Source organism: Mixophyes fleayi, chromosome 3 (genome assembly GCF_038048845.1).
Source record: "Mixophyes fleayi isolate aMixFle1 chromosome 3, aMixFle1.hap1, whole genome shotgun sequence".
Taxonomy (NCBI): Eukaryota; Metazoa; Chordata; class Amphibia; order Anura; family Limnodynastidae; genus Mixophyes; species Mixophyes fleayi.
This window is the reverse complement of record NC_134404.1, coordinates 222,009,538-222,025,196: the sequence shown is the minus strand read 5'-3', so window position 1 is coordinate 222,025,196 and position 15,659 is coordinate 222,009,538.

Sequence of the window (15,659 nt, the reverse complement as noted above, 5' to 3'; positions counted from 1 at the left end):
AATTCTTGAGCATACACAGTGTTAAAACTTAAAATGCACATTTTGACTCTGTACTTAATGTACTTCTGTTCTACTCTAAATAAGACCCATAATGACTAAAGTATGAAATGAAACACCGGCGTCATTCTTAATATACTTTAACATGCAGAAGGTCGGTGTCCTCATAATACTGTAGTTGTAGGCAATTTTCAGTAAATGTTTCATCTAATGAACCTGGTATATCAAATATAATGTAGATTAAATATATAATTCCCTGGCCATCCAGGAATGTATTCGTTTTTTGCTAATTATTTATCCATCAGCAAGAATTTGCTCTTATTACAAATCTTAAGTGGTAACTAATTTATAGCTTCTATTATTCTCATTATTGTGTTTCTTTAAGGGATTCTATTGTATTGTGTGCTGAGGGGGAAACACAGAAAAAGATACCAAATATAGAACACTAGAAAATTGCAGACTTCAACTTTTTTCTAGAAATAGAAGTAGCTATACCAAGACTCTAGGTTGTTTAACCAGGGATAAAAAGACCTTGCAAGCTTATGAAAAGTCACCTTTACGATTTTAAGACTACCAGATCTCATGCATATGTTTTACAATGATTAAATATTGTAATGATCATCATCACACACACGACCAAGAAGATTACATTTTGTTTCTATGCTTGCACAGGTTTTCCAGCTGGGTGAACATAATCCACCAAAGAGTGGCATGTAGAATCCAATTAACTACATTAAGCAGCTGTTATTGTGAACAGCAGTATAGCCTGCAGATACGCACTTAAACTCATGCATCACAAAATTAAATGCACCCAATGCACTGCCCAGAAGCCCATACTAATAAAATAATTGCTAATCATTCAAAGATATATGAACCCTGACTTTGGGAGGGAACATAAAATCAGAGAAGCATTACAGATTCTCATTTACTATTAAAAAAAATAAATCTTTCATCTGTTTTGCTGATATCAGAAGATCCACTGCACTGAAATGACTGACACAAAAAACAGCAGCTTATGGGATATAAATCAAAATGTTCCAGCTAGGGGTCAGTGCTTTGGACATCTTAAATAATAGAGTACAATTTCACATAAGGTGTCCTGTACATCAATCAATAGTATAGGTTAGACCTTGAAATCATATTTTATTGATTTACTTGGTGCATAAAAATAAAATGATTTTACACCTTTAGTCGACATGCTGATTGAAAATTGCAGCATAATGTTTGGGTGAGCTGGTGTTTTGAAGCAATACATTTTGCCTTTTGGGTAAAGAATAGCAAGATAAACAGATTGCAACATTACATAATGGGTGGCATAGCAGTTATAAAAGAAGGGCTGTCTTTAAGTTCCGCCCCCTGATGGTGCGAGTGGTTGAACAACAGCAGTGGGAAAAAGAGAGCCCCTGGATAGAGTTCCGATGATTGTCAGCACCCAGGAGAAAGTTCATGGCCAGATGCCCTGTTAGACTGATTCATGTGTCCTAAGCAGGAGGGAAAGTGCTATGTGTAACAGTACTGTTGGACCCTGCAGTCAGGGGAGTACTGTGAGTCAGCAAGCCAGTGTGTGACTATGATGAGGTGATGCAGAAATCCCTGATAACTGGGATGTGCAACAACTATAAAATAATCTGAAAGTGTTCCCCCAAATAGTTAAATGCAGCTTCAAAAGAGAGATGAGGGGAGGTCCCTGATAATTGTGAATTACTGTGTACAGCAGCAGCAGGAGCCCCCTTGGAAAGCTCCCCCATACTTGAGGGTGTCACTGAATGAAGGCAGAGTGGCTACAAGTTGAAAAGGAGGGTCTCCGACGTAGGGAATGGTGTGCACGAGCGTAGTGTGAGAAGCTCTGGACCATGCCTACTGTCTGTCTATATATGATTGGGTCTGCTGATGCTGTGTAATGACTGTTCCTACAACATCGGATGTGTAAACTGTCAGAAATATTTTACTGCTGCAAAGTGTGTGCTGGAGGAGTTAAAGTGGTCCTATAACCTTTACTTGCAACCGTTATGCTCTTTTGTGCTGGAGTAGAAGAGTTCAATAAAGTTTTTTTCTGTTTTGAGCTGAGATGTCCTGCCACTCAATATTTCATTGAACTGCACCACACCACTGCACTAGAGTCTGCCCACATGTGACTGTTGTCACGAAGCGCGGCTCCACTGCTGGCCTCCACGGCTCGCTTCCGGCTGCTTCTGGCGTCCTGCCCTTCACCATGATGACCGGGACGTCCCTTTCGCTCTCACGGTCCGACTGCCACCAAGGCAACAGCCGGGATGCTTCTCTCCTTCACCTCCACGGCCCGCTTTTACATTTGCCCCAGTTCTTAGACATCCAAACCCAGAACATCCCTTTATTGTTGAAGTAGATGCCTTAGATGTAGGAGCTGGTGCCATCCTTTCTCAGAAAAACCTGTAGAGTCAGAAATTGAACCCCTGTGCATATCTTTCCCCGGAAATTCTCGCCCGCCAAGATCAACTACGATGTGGGAAACCATGAGTAACTGGCCATCAAATGAGCCTTTGAAATGTGACGACACTAGTTAGAAGGTGCTACCCATCTAATTACCATCTTCACTGACCACAAAAATCTTCAATATATATTGAGATAGCAAAGACCTTGAATCCCAGACAGGCCCGCTGGGCTCTCTTCTTCACTTGTTTTAAATTTATTATCACCTTCCGACCAGGCTCCAAGATTATCAAAACTGACGCTCTGTCTCGAAGTTTCTTGGTCTGTCATGCCCTGCCTCCAGACTCACGGCCCATCATATCATATTCTTTGATTCATGTGTGTTTGACCCAAAACCTTGGAGCTACACTCCGCCAGTTCCAGAGAATTGCTCCTGCTCAAACTCCTACGGGCAAGTTATTTGTTCCTGTTCATCTTAGGGAATTGGTACTTGTTGAATGTCATGGGAACAAACTCGCAGGGTATCCAGAAATATCTAGAACAATCAAAATGTTACCACATTGGGTTTGGTGCCCACTTTATCTTCTGATGTTAGAAGCTATGTTCTCTCCTGTCAGGAATGTGCCAGAAGTAAATCCTCCAGAACTCGCCCATCGGGTCAGTTGGTTCCTTTACCTGTTCCAGTTAAACCATGGATTTACCTCTCAATGGAATTCACTGTGGCTCTTCCATGGTCCTCAAGTCATAATACCATCTGGGTGGTCGTGGATCGCTTCAGCAAGATGGCCCACTTTGTCCCGTTGCTCAAACTGCCTGATGCTCGGACCCTAGCTTCATTGTTCATTCAACATATTGTCACGGGCATTAGGAGTTTTACCCAGAATTCACCAGGTGTAGCTACACTTACCAGAAGTGCGGACCTCTGGGTAGTGTGGTGATTCAGTGGAACCATACAGTAGAATAGAGGAAAGGAATGTCAATAGTATAAATGCTGAGTTTTGGCACCGTGGAACTGTGATGGTACAGCAGTTTAGTAAACAGGATAAAATGAGGAAAGAGTCCAAGTGCCTTAGCACGCAGGTAGCATATAGCAGGCCAGTACTTGATAACTGGATAACGTTAGGCAAAGACCAATCAACAATATAGTAGAACAGTCAGCGACTTGCAGCTATAATCCAGAGGCACTTGTAGACTTTAGTCCAGCTAATAGGTACCATACAGAGTAGTAGCTATATCACAAGGAAACATGAAGGGTCTACAGCTGGCAAGTTTTACCACTGATGTGTAGAGAAGACTTGTCCAGGTGCAGGCATGTAACGGAGTAATGTGAGTGGTCTGCTACAGGCAAGTTGTACCACTGATGTATAGAGGAGACTTGTCCAGGAGCAGGCAGGTAACGAAGGTAGCGAGAGTAGTCTGCAGCGGGTAAGTTCTACTACCGATGTGGAGAGAAGACTTGTCCAGAGCAGACGGATAACACGAGCAGAAACAGGAAACACCTCAGAGTCTCAAGGAATGAGAACCAAGAACAGGCAAAGGTAATAGGGCAACAGGTGCCTTAAGTACTGAGAGGTGATTAATTAACCAATGAGACTAGAGGCGAGGTATGAACAGTTCAGGGTTTCTGCACATGCGCAATCTTAGTCAAGAAGGCGGACGGCCGCGGCTCAGGAGAGGCGCCGGCAGGAGCGAGAGAGACCCATGTCCCAACCTAGAGGCACTAACAGTCCGGTGAGTGACACATGTTTTCCGTTTGCATGGTATCTCTGACCGTGGTTCCCAGTTTGTCACTCACTTCTGGAGGTCTTTCGGCCATCTACTTGGTGTGAAGATTAGTCTGTCATCTGCTTATCATCCACAATCCAATGGTGAAACAGAAAGAACTAATCAGTCCTTGGAGCAGTTTCTTCGGTTGTATATTTCCAAATTTCAGGATAACTGGTCTTCTTTACTCCTGTGGGCTGAATTAGCTTGTAACAATTCTTATCACTCATCAACATGCATTTCTCCTTTTTTATGTAATTACGGATTCCATCCCAGGGCAAAGTCTCTCTATTCTTTGCTGGATTCTGCTGGTCCCAGGATGCCTTCCACGGCCTCACGGCTTAGAAACATTTGGAGGAAAGACCACTCTGCGTTACATCAGGCATCTTTCAGATTCAAATCAGACCATCATCGTAGAGTTTGCCTTTTAAAAGTTGGTGATGAAGTTTGGCTTTCCACTCGAAATATTAAACTCAAACAGCTGTATAGGAAGCTTGGACGCAGATTAATCGGACCATTCCGATCATTAATAAAATTAACCCTGTGGCATTTAGACTTACATTGCCTCCATCTCTAAAAATTCCAAACACCCTCCACTGCTATCTCTTAAAACCTGTTGTCGTTTAATCAGCACAGGTCACACAGACCACGGCCAGTTTCTATTGATGGTGTCTATTGATGGAAACATTGTGTAAAAAATCCTCGACTCCTGGAGAATTTAAGGGCAAATTCAGTTTCTAGTACATTCAAATGGCTATGGCCCGGAAGAATAATCTTGAGTTCCGCGGAAACGCCTCCATGCTGACAAACTTATTGAAGAGTTGTTTATAAAATTTCCTGGGAAACCTGGATGACGGGGTACCTCGACCCCTCCTCAAGGGCACAGGGGGGGGGGGTACTGTCACGAGCCATGGCTCCACTGCTGGCTCTCGCGGCTCGCTTCCAGCTGCCTCTGGCGTCCCGGTCATCATGGTGACGTCACTTCCACCCACACATCCCAGCTGTCACCAAGGCAACAGCCGGGGCACTTCTCTCCTTCACCACCACGGCCCAGCTAAACTGGCAGATGGGCGAGTGCGCACTGGAGAGGTTATTTAACTGTCTTATGGGCTGATCAGTGTATATGTGTTCCCCTATTGTGATTTGCCCATCTGTGTAGGTCCTCCATGCTTTTTTATACACGGTTATAGTTCTCAGTTCCTTTTTGACTATCCTGCTCCTGTGAATTGTACCTGTTCTCTGGATTGGGTTGTTTGCGTATGACCCTTGGCTTTGTTTACTGGACCTTGATTCCTTGCCTGTTGCCCTGACCTCTGCTTCGTCTCTGGACCTTCCTTGTTTGCTGCCAGCCCTGACATCTTGCCTGTTCCTGACCACAGTACCTGCTTAGACCTTAAACCTCGGCCTGTTTTCTGACCACGCTTTGTTTACTATCACCCGCTACTCTGTGCTGTGGTACATTCATAAACTTGTACAACTCTGAGTATAAGACATGGGGGCATCCGAGTACCTGTGAGCTTAACAAACTCTACGGGAAAGGCGGCTGCTTTGGATGAAGACCTCTGCATCTTGTTCTATAAGTTCATGATAGAAACTGCTAGCCGTAACAAGAACATACTGACTGTAAATTGCAATATGGCTGTCGTGAACATAGAGAACTTACAGTTAGTTATAAGGGTTAACCCAACACATAATTGTGGGGGATAAGGCCTAATTCATAACTGTAGTGTAAATATGGTATATTAATTGAATACACTGGTAAGTTGAACTACTGAAGTGTAAAATGTGAGGACTATAAGTCTGTTGTATATGTATTCAGGGACTCTGAACATTCCAGTGTGAGAAGATAGGAATGTCATCTGTGGCAGCTTCAAAGAGCCCCTGCTGTGAGATATATCCTGGCCTAGGATGGAGTTTTGACACCGGAATAGACTTTTAGAAACCGCTCAGCATGGTGTCTGGCTGAAAGAGCCCATGCGCTGACTTGGCTATATGTGATATAGACAAAAATAATTCAGTTTTAAAATATGCCACTTAAAATCAATAAAAGAAGTGATCAACTACATATTCCTAAATAGCATGAATCAAATGTCAACTTAAGAATTCTGCCCCACAGAGAAGTTAAGTAATTGAGTGTAAGCTCTATGGATACACTGTATTTAGGCGTGTTTGGTATCAAAAGATGAACAAATTCATAGGGGAATTATTAATAATAAAATTGGGTCTGTATGACACTCCAGAGAAAAGTTAGGTCACATAGTAGAATTGGGTAGTAAATCAGACGACATGCAAATGGTGATTGGAAAAAGTATCACAGATCACAGCCCCCGGGAGATGGGAAGGTGTAAAGATGTCTTTAAAAAGTTGAGACCAATTACAACAAATTGTCAGTCTTTTGGGAAATCAATCATTCATTGATAAGCTGTCCATCTTCCAAGCCAATTTCCCTTGGCACAGATTATACAACTCATGTAAGTTATACTCTGAATGTAACCCTTTTTATTTTAAACTCTTTTGCTTGTGGATGTTATGTAAATTTATTAATTGTTTTTTTTTTATATTTGAATGCCCTGTACTTTTGTGTATTAAATCTAGAATTTAATATGTGGCATCCTTGATACTCTAACTCTCCATTAGCCTGTTAAGAATAATATAGCTCGACCAAGTTAACCCGTTGAATTTGTTGATACATTTGATTAACAAGCTTCAAGCTTAGTTTGTGCTTGCATTTACATTTGTGTAACAGTCTGGAGGTGTGAAGAGTTAACTCTTTGTTTGCTGGTGTGGGCCTTGTTACCCTGTTGGTAACTAGAAGCCTTGTGTGCCAGTGTGGGACAGTATATTGGGGTCCTATTGCCCTTATTCAATAGGTGGTGGCAAACCTGAAATGTGTGGGGTGTGAGCACTGTTTGGGGGCGATTCAGTAGGTCTATAACCTGTGTCATAGGTAGAGAGAGACTGTGGGCTGAAATCGTGTGTAACCTCATATAGCAAACACTCCAAAGTCATGGCAGCTGGGAACGTGTTTGTGACAATTGCCTACAGAGCGACCCCTCACAGATATGGGGTCTAGAGGTGAGGGAAATCTCTAGCCGCTGCCCCTCTTGCAATGGCTGTTTTTTCTGCCTGGAACCACTATCAGCACAGAACAAGCACAGTGAAGCCAAAACAGGGCTTCATAGCTTATGCACTAACCGCTGTACATGCTCAGAAGGGTAGAACAGGGGTCACAGGAAGACAGACGATATCACTGGGTAATCTTCCCCAAATTTTGATATGGAACCTGGCAACGTAGTGTTTCACCCTTCCAACAAGACTCTTAATTTCAATATTAGTGCATTTATCAGCCATATCAATATTTAGAAATTGTACTTTAATGGTGGTATGACTCAATTTAGGCTAGCGAAACTTTATTGCATATCACACATATTCCTCGGGTTTTTTGTTACCCTTGATCAAATTCCTGCAATAGACAATAGAAAATGGCCACTGTGGAGAGGTAATATACACTATTATTAATTTCCTATTACTATGCTATATATCTGCAGGTGGTTTAAGCATGTCAGGTAAGCTTCAGGTCACAATCTTCAGCTATGTCACTGAATATAATGCAGAAATATTTCACTGTACAAGATAATGAAGAAATAATTCCACATAGATAATTCATCAAAATATACTTAATAAAAGATGACAAATATGGAAAAGATAGTGTCCAATGCCTGTATACAGAAAGGACAGGATTTATCCACAGAAAATTGAGAAAGATTGTGCTGTCAAAAATCTTGGCCTTTACTAGCTCTGGGTGGCTTTATCTTGTTTATGTAAATCTGGCTAATTTAATTGAGAATGAGCACTCCATTAAATACGTTTGCCTAAAACCAGTGCAATTATAGTTAAACTTCAAAGATATATTGTTGTTGTATCCCAATTTCATTCTTTCCCCTGGGTAAATAGGGAGACAAGGGGGTTTATTTACCAAGCAGATTCAAGCTGTAATTTTATAGAATGTATTAAAGGAATTATAAATAGAAACTGATTGGTTGCTATAGGCAACATCTCCACATTTTCAAAACTGCCATTTAGTAAATATACCCCCAAGATGTTTAAATGAGAATCAAGCGATGGAGATCGTTGGTTATAGGGTGTATTCTTGATTTAGTAGGCGACTAGAGCAGAGCCTTTTCACCCCCATAAATTATGTGCTTTTTAATTTTGAGGTGGTAGCACTTTATATATGAAAGTACATTTATATGCACGCAAATGCCAACGTAATAAAAACATTATTCTTGACACAGGAAATTAAGACATCCATGATACTCCCATTACTCTCATTACTTATTTAGGAAATACATAGGAATCAATAAAGCAATATTTTAAAATGTAAAACTGAAAATTGTAATTAATTAAGGGGTATAGTTCAAAAAATGTAGTTGGTGGGACTTTGAAGTGATTGCTTAACATAATGGACCTGAATCTTTCAAAAGGCCATGCAAAGAGTCTGTATATGCTTCCTAGAAGCAGAATGGGGGCTCGAACCTGAAATTATATGCCACATGTATTTTTGATAGTTTATATTGTATCCATATCCTCATTGTGATCAATAGTAGCTACACACATTGTAAGCAGCAGTGCCCACTTACATATCACACCCAGCGTTGTCTAACATCTTGCACTTAATTTGTGAAGGAAGGGGATTATTCTGAGTACAGATCACATTTCTACAGAGGGACTGAGATACATACCGCAACAGAACCATCAACAGTCCCTAGCAGACTATTGTCCATTTCATATGGCTCATATTCTTATCAAAACAACCCAAGGTTTGCCCAAGGATTGCTCGAAGGAGGAGGAGGAAGAAGAGGAAGAGGAACCAGCTTAATGATGTTGTGGTGACATAGATATTGCAACTAGTTTAAAGCATCAATGTCAGGAAGTCAGGGGTCGGGTGCTTCATTTTACATCCACAAACATCATAAAATCCGCCCCTGTATTTAGATCAGGGTCAGATCCTCGCCTTTTTAACGCCTTGCACTGCTTTGTGATGTCACAGTGGCTTCAGCTGATCCAAGCTTCCTGTGACAAGCCCTCACCTCCCTCCTGGGACACATGTAGTATCGGATATGTCCACCAGATGAAATTTAATAACAATACAAGGGAATCGATATCTTCGGTAGGGCCCACTCATGACAGACTGGGTTGATCCGATTTTACCCCAATGGGACCTGGTCTCGTTTCATATACCTCCCCCTTATTCAATCAAATAGCCAGCTGGTGTCTTGCCGTCGAACTCCTGATAGGTTTCTTGATCCGGTGGGCATCTGGGTGTAGGGTTCTCCTCTTCTTTCCGGGACAAGCCATCTGCATTGGTATGTTCAGATCCATTTTAGTGAGAGATGGTAAAGTTATAATTTTGCAGGGCCAAGCTCCACCTTAGCTATCTCCCATTTTCCCCAGAGGACTTCTGCAACCAGTATAAGGGGCTGTGGTAGGTTATGACAGTGAACTCTTGCCCATCCTCCCCAACTTGACTCAGCACAGCACCCAGGCCACAACTAGAAACATCAGTCTCCACCAGAAATTTTTTAGAAAAGTCTGGGGCTGCTAATACTGGAGATTGGGTCAAGGCTGTCTTCAGTGGCTCGAAGGCCTTTTCACATTCTGAGGTTCAGTCTGGAATATTTCTTTCGGGTTACATCTGTCAGGGATTTGGCCACAGTGCTGTATTGGGGCACAAATATTCTGTAGTACCCTGCAATCCCTAGGAACGATCATACCTCAAGCACTCAAGCTAACCCCTCATGCGTCCCTTTGTGTCCCTCTCCAGCAGACTGCCTCTCCACGTTGGTGCCCCTGCACCTGCTCCCTTGAAGTCTCCATGGCTCGTCTGCACTCAGACTGCCCCAAGGTCTAACCTCCACACGGGGCTGCCACTCATGCCCCCTGCCCTAGCATATAGTTGAAACAAAAAAAAAAAAAATCACAACTTTTAACCAACAATTGTGCCAACAAAGCACAGGGATCATCTATACTCAACATCCTCTAATATGTGCCTCCTACCGTAGTTTCCTTGGTCCACACAGTCCCTCACTCCCCCTGCCACTCCTCGGGCCCTCACCTTGCCCCACCGGACTCCCCTAAACTCCTGACCACTTGGTTCCACTGTCTCTCTTGCCTCTCTGGGTCTATACTCTGTACCTAACTGGAACTGGAACTCTGATCCCTCCCGATCACATAATCCCTTGGACTAGTCTGGATCCTGCGCCTACCTCCCGGTCGCTGGACCCCGTGGACCACCTCCTGATCGCTGGACCCCTTGGACTACTCCGGCTCCTGTGACCACCTTGAATCCTCCTAGACTCCCCCCGTTCCTGAGATATCCTTCCGGCTCTCCTAGTATGGGCTCGCCGTAGTCCCTTCACTGCGTGTCCTTGTATTTTATCTTATCTAACCATCAATTTTTATCTTTAACTTAATTTGTTTATTTTATTTTAATCATATTGTTTACTCCACCTTTAACTTAATTTGTTTATTTTATTTTAATAAAATTGTTTACTCCACCTTTATTTTACTGTTCTCCACCATATATTGTCCTCATTATTCAGATTGTTATTTAGATTCATTTCATTATTCAGACTGTTATATTATTCTCCTCCACTTTACATTGTCCACTTTGCTTTGCCCCAGCTCTTCCACACTTTGCATCGTTCATATTGTTTTGCCACTGCCCGTCTGTTTCACTCTGTTCCCCAATCCTTTACAGTCCTACCTACTGTCTTTCTCTGCTCTGTCAGCCCTTATTTGACCTAGCTCAATTTCTCAATTGCTCAATGGGAAGCGGCTGTCGGCGAAGGACCTCATGTCAGTGCGGAGACTGCATCTGACAGCAATAAGATCTGTATTGTATTATAGTCACCAGGCAATGGGCTCAGTGTTTTGTACTAGCCACCATACTGAATTCTACTTAGCAGTCTGAGGCCTCTGTATTGTATGCTAGCCATCAGAGAATGGGCTTTTTAATGTGCACTAGCCACCACAGCATAAATTCTGTATTGTACATTAGCTTCCAGAGATTGGGGTCTGTATAAGTCCCTTGTGGTATAATGGTATTATTTGCTGGCCTCTGCTGGCTTCAGTGCGTAATAAGTGGGATATAATTTGCAGTTAGTTACGGTGGAAGTGGTAAACGGGGAGCTCTTGTGGAAGGTTGCGTCACATTTTGCAAACTTCACCTTGGGCACCAAAACACCCTGTCCTCTGTAATTCTATAACTGGAATAAATTATGTTTTGTGGTAGGAATTTTTGTACATCTTGTTTGTTTGCAATGCAGCTTGTATAGATTCTAAAATGAAAATAGAGCTTTAGGGAATTAAATAAGCAATGGATTGATAATATTATTTGGGCTTACTGCAGTTACTGTAACTACAATCACAAAGGAGCTTTCTTGTAAGTAGCAAAATAGGAGAATACAAGATAGCGCTGACCTGCTTTCGAAGAGAAGCAACAGTCGATTAGATTGATTATATTTTATTAGGTGGTTTGAAGGGAAAACTTGAAAGAAAAAAAATCTTTTTTTCTACATGTAATCTGGTTAGCTTTTGAAAATATACTGAAGTTCTTCAATATGGATACAATTTGCCTATGCACAATAAAGTAGCTTACCTAAAAGCAATTCAGTTCTTTGAAAATAGCAAAGTACACAGTCAAGTAGTTTTGCTTTGCTCCTTAATGCAACAGAAGAGATAAGAAAAGGGGTTTGTTTATTTAAAAAAATAAAAATAGATTTACCACTAATCAATGTTACAATGGTCTAAGAGCTCACGTGTATAGTAATTTCCCCAATTTAAGTTAAGTGTGTTTTTTGGTATAATTTTTGTTGTTCTTTTATTTCATGATTTTAAAATGTCAATATAACTCATGTCATATTTAAGTTCATTCTAGCTACATTTAAATATAAGGGCACAGTATTACGTAAGCTAAACAGCTTTTAGCTGACTCATGTAATATGTGACGAATTTTGCACCAAATTACAGGGCCAGAACAGCAATGGGTCTGATGGAGCTGCAGCTCCAAGCCACCCATAAAATATATGCCCACGGATGCATTGGGGCTGAACATTAATAGGTCAGAGCCAACCTAAATCGGTCTGCTTTCTGGTAGCTGGCCCCTCCTCCGGACCAGTCACCCTATTACAGGTGTATTGGTTCTACCGTGGCGCAACTTCTGGTCATGTAGATTCTTTGTTCTATGATGTTTGGATGTGTGCTAATTTGTCCTTTTCTTCTGTATTGTTGTGCCTTTAGGGGAAGAGAAGATGGTGGGGTGCAGGAGAGATGCAGAAAACATGTAAACAGTACAATATCACCTTGCCAACTTGGGCAAGCTGGTGTTCGGGAGCTCGTTGGGAGGTGGGCCAATGGCACGATTCCCGGAGCCCGCCCCCTAAATTTCATCACACAGTTTTAGCCAATTACAGCAGGGGGCTGTAATTGCACACCACAGCAACCTTTATTCTATATCAGCCACATTAACCACATTCCATACGTATTCCACTCACCACACCATCATTAGCTATTTCCACACACATTGATCACTAACATCCGTCATAAAACACACTTTCAGCAACTATATAGCTACCATACTTGAGCTATAAACATTTGATCTAAGGAAAATACACCAAGGGTGTGCATTAACAACTTGAGCTCTATAACATTATACAACCAACCACTGAGAAACTACCCACAGAGCTATAAACACTAAGCTACCACCCACGTAGTTATTAACACTGAGCTAAACCACTAAACTATAGTCACTGAGCTATAGTCACTGAGCTATAATCACCGAGCTATAATCACTGATCTATAACCACTGAGCTATTAACACTGAGCTACTTAACCACAGGGCCATAAACACTTATCTATAAACATTGAGAGAAACCTGTAACTACCCTGGAACACAAACAATATACAAAGCAAAAGAGCTATAAACAGAAAAGCAAAAGAACTATAACCACTGGCTGCACAGCAGCAGCAAACAGTATATTGTACTGTTTACATTGTGTGTTCCCTGCATCTCTCCTGCACCCCACCCTCTTCTCTTCCCCTACAGGCACAACAATACGGAAGAAAAGGACACATTAGCACACATCCAAACACCATAGAATAAGTAATCTACAGTGTGGTGAGCACTGTCGAAGTCAGCAAATTGGATAAAGTCATTTCAATTAAAGTCTAGCAAACTTGGTTGTCTTTGTCTGAAAAGATGCGTACGGTACGCTATGACGTACAAGGGCACGCTACGGCGTGAAAGGGCGTACGCATCCACTGCACGTGGCAGCAACAGTAATTGGTCTTTTACCATACATCCGCACAAACACGCATACTTATAAAATAGTACACATTAATGGTAGTTGCAACACATAGTCAGTTATGTCGAAATATAGTAGTATTTATATGTTATATCAGAGTTACATGCATATTAGTGAAATACACGGAACGGGTTAAAGGAATAACCTCATGAGTTGTATCATAATGAACCTTGTTACATATCCTACTGTTTGGTTTACTCTGCGAGGGAATCGCAGAGTGCATACGCAAGTTATGAATGATAGGGAATTATGAACTACTTAAGACTAAGGAATCCTGGCGGGAAGAGCAGAGCATACCCCCTGCAGAGATGACCCCCTCCTTTGGATTCCTTAGGATGAACCAGCCTATGATTGACGACCCCTTGGACATTCCTGAGACCCGGACCAATAGATGCAAGCTATACCATCTTCATTGTATTACTGTATTTGATTGTGTATATAAGCAGCAGCTTGTGATCCAGAGTGCAGACATCTTGTCCCCAGACTTCAGGATTGAATGACTGCACTGGATCCAGAGCGCCTGCGATAAGTAACGGCTGTATTTACTATTACTTCGCTTGAGCATATTATTCCACTTATTGCGAATAAATCTTTGTGCTTTGGAAACACAAATCGAGGTTCGACAATCGTTATTGGTTAGCGACAATACGCACATAACAATTTGGGGGCTCGTGAGCTTTGGAGGTTTCGTTGCCGATGATACGCAAGACCAACGGATTTCGGTTCCTCAACAAAGGGTGGAGACGCGTCATAAACGGGTAAGAACGCATGGTGTTCAAAACCTGAATTTTACTCTGTGTTACGAAACCGAATGTCCGTTTTGCATTATCTAGGGCACGCTAACTAGAACCTAGGGACAAAAGAGAAAACTGTTTCTTTTTTCTGTCATTGTGCGTTTTAACTGTATTGCATTGCTTAGCGTATGTGTATTTCCTGCTGTGCGTACGCGAACTTCCGGTAGACTTGCCATGTGGTTAAACAATCGTTTTGATAGTTATTGTACATGTATAGTATAATTACTTGTGAAAGCCTCTGAGATATTATTACTGTTGTTGGGAACTTTTGATTTTCTGCGCAGAAAAGGTGTATAGTGTGTGATGTTGTAACGTAGATACACTGTTTTATTGTGGATTGTGCTCAGTTGCTGTCTGACGAGGCGGATTGCCCAACTGAAGGACGGTATACAGGGCAGGTATACCGAATGCGAAAACTGGGTTTTCGCAAAGCGCTACCAATAGATCGCAAGGTTTGCTAACAATTAGTATTGGTAGGCAGTGCGATCCGATCGCACCGTTAGTGCGAATTGGTGAAGCAGCTACGAGGAATTATACTGGAAAGGCAGGTTGATTGTATTAACTTGCGCTCCCAGTGATAATAAACTCAGCAGATTTTTGTGGTTGAGCCAGGGTATCGAGGAGCTGATAGCCCTTGTGGCCCACAGTGATATTTCTGTATTAGGGATCCTCGCCAGGGGCGAGAAAAGCGAGTGAACGCGGCTAAAGGAAATACGTTCACCGAGCATTATAGATCTCTAGCGGTGAGTATAGCAACAGAGTTGAAATTATTAGGTGGAAAGAACAGATAATTGCGGTGTGTCTGTGTTTCACATTTGGCCGGAAGGAACAGAGCATTGCGGTGTGTCTGTGTTCCGGGTAGAAGGTATATTGTTCAACATGAGTGTTAAGCATACGCTAGAGATGGTCAGTGTACTGCCTAAGGAAGGCCCTATTGGTTCAGCGAAGTTTCTCATGTGTAAGAAATATGGTGCATACGCAACTGTGTATTGTGACACGTGGGTCAAGATGACCAAAACTTGTGATAGGCCTTTCCCAACAATAGGAAGTTTTAATGCAGAGGTACCAAATACCGTAAAAGATAAAGTATGGTTGATTACCTCAACGAAAGTGAGGAATAAACATAATGATTGTTTAAAATTGTGGCAAATGGAAAGTAACACGTGGCAGAGCAGCGAATGCAAACCGGAAGTAGGCATGATGAAAAGCGCGCGCAAGGCGGATGTAACCGTTGCGAAGCGTGGCGAACTCAGGGAGGGGTAAGTACAGCCGTTGTTAAAACTGAAAATAGAAAAATTGCTAAGTTGTATCCTGTTTTAAACCAGTTTAA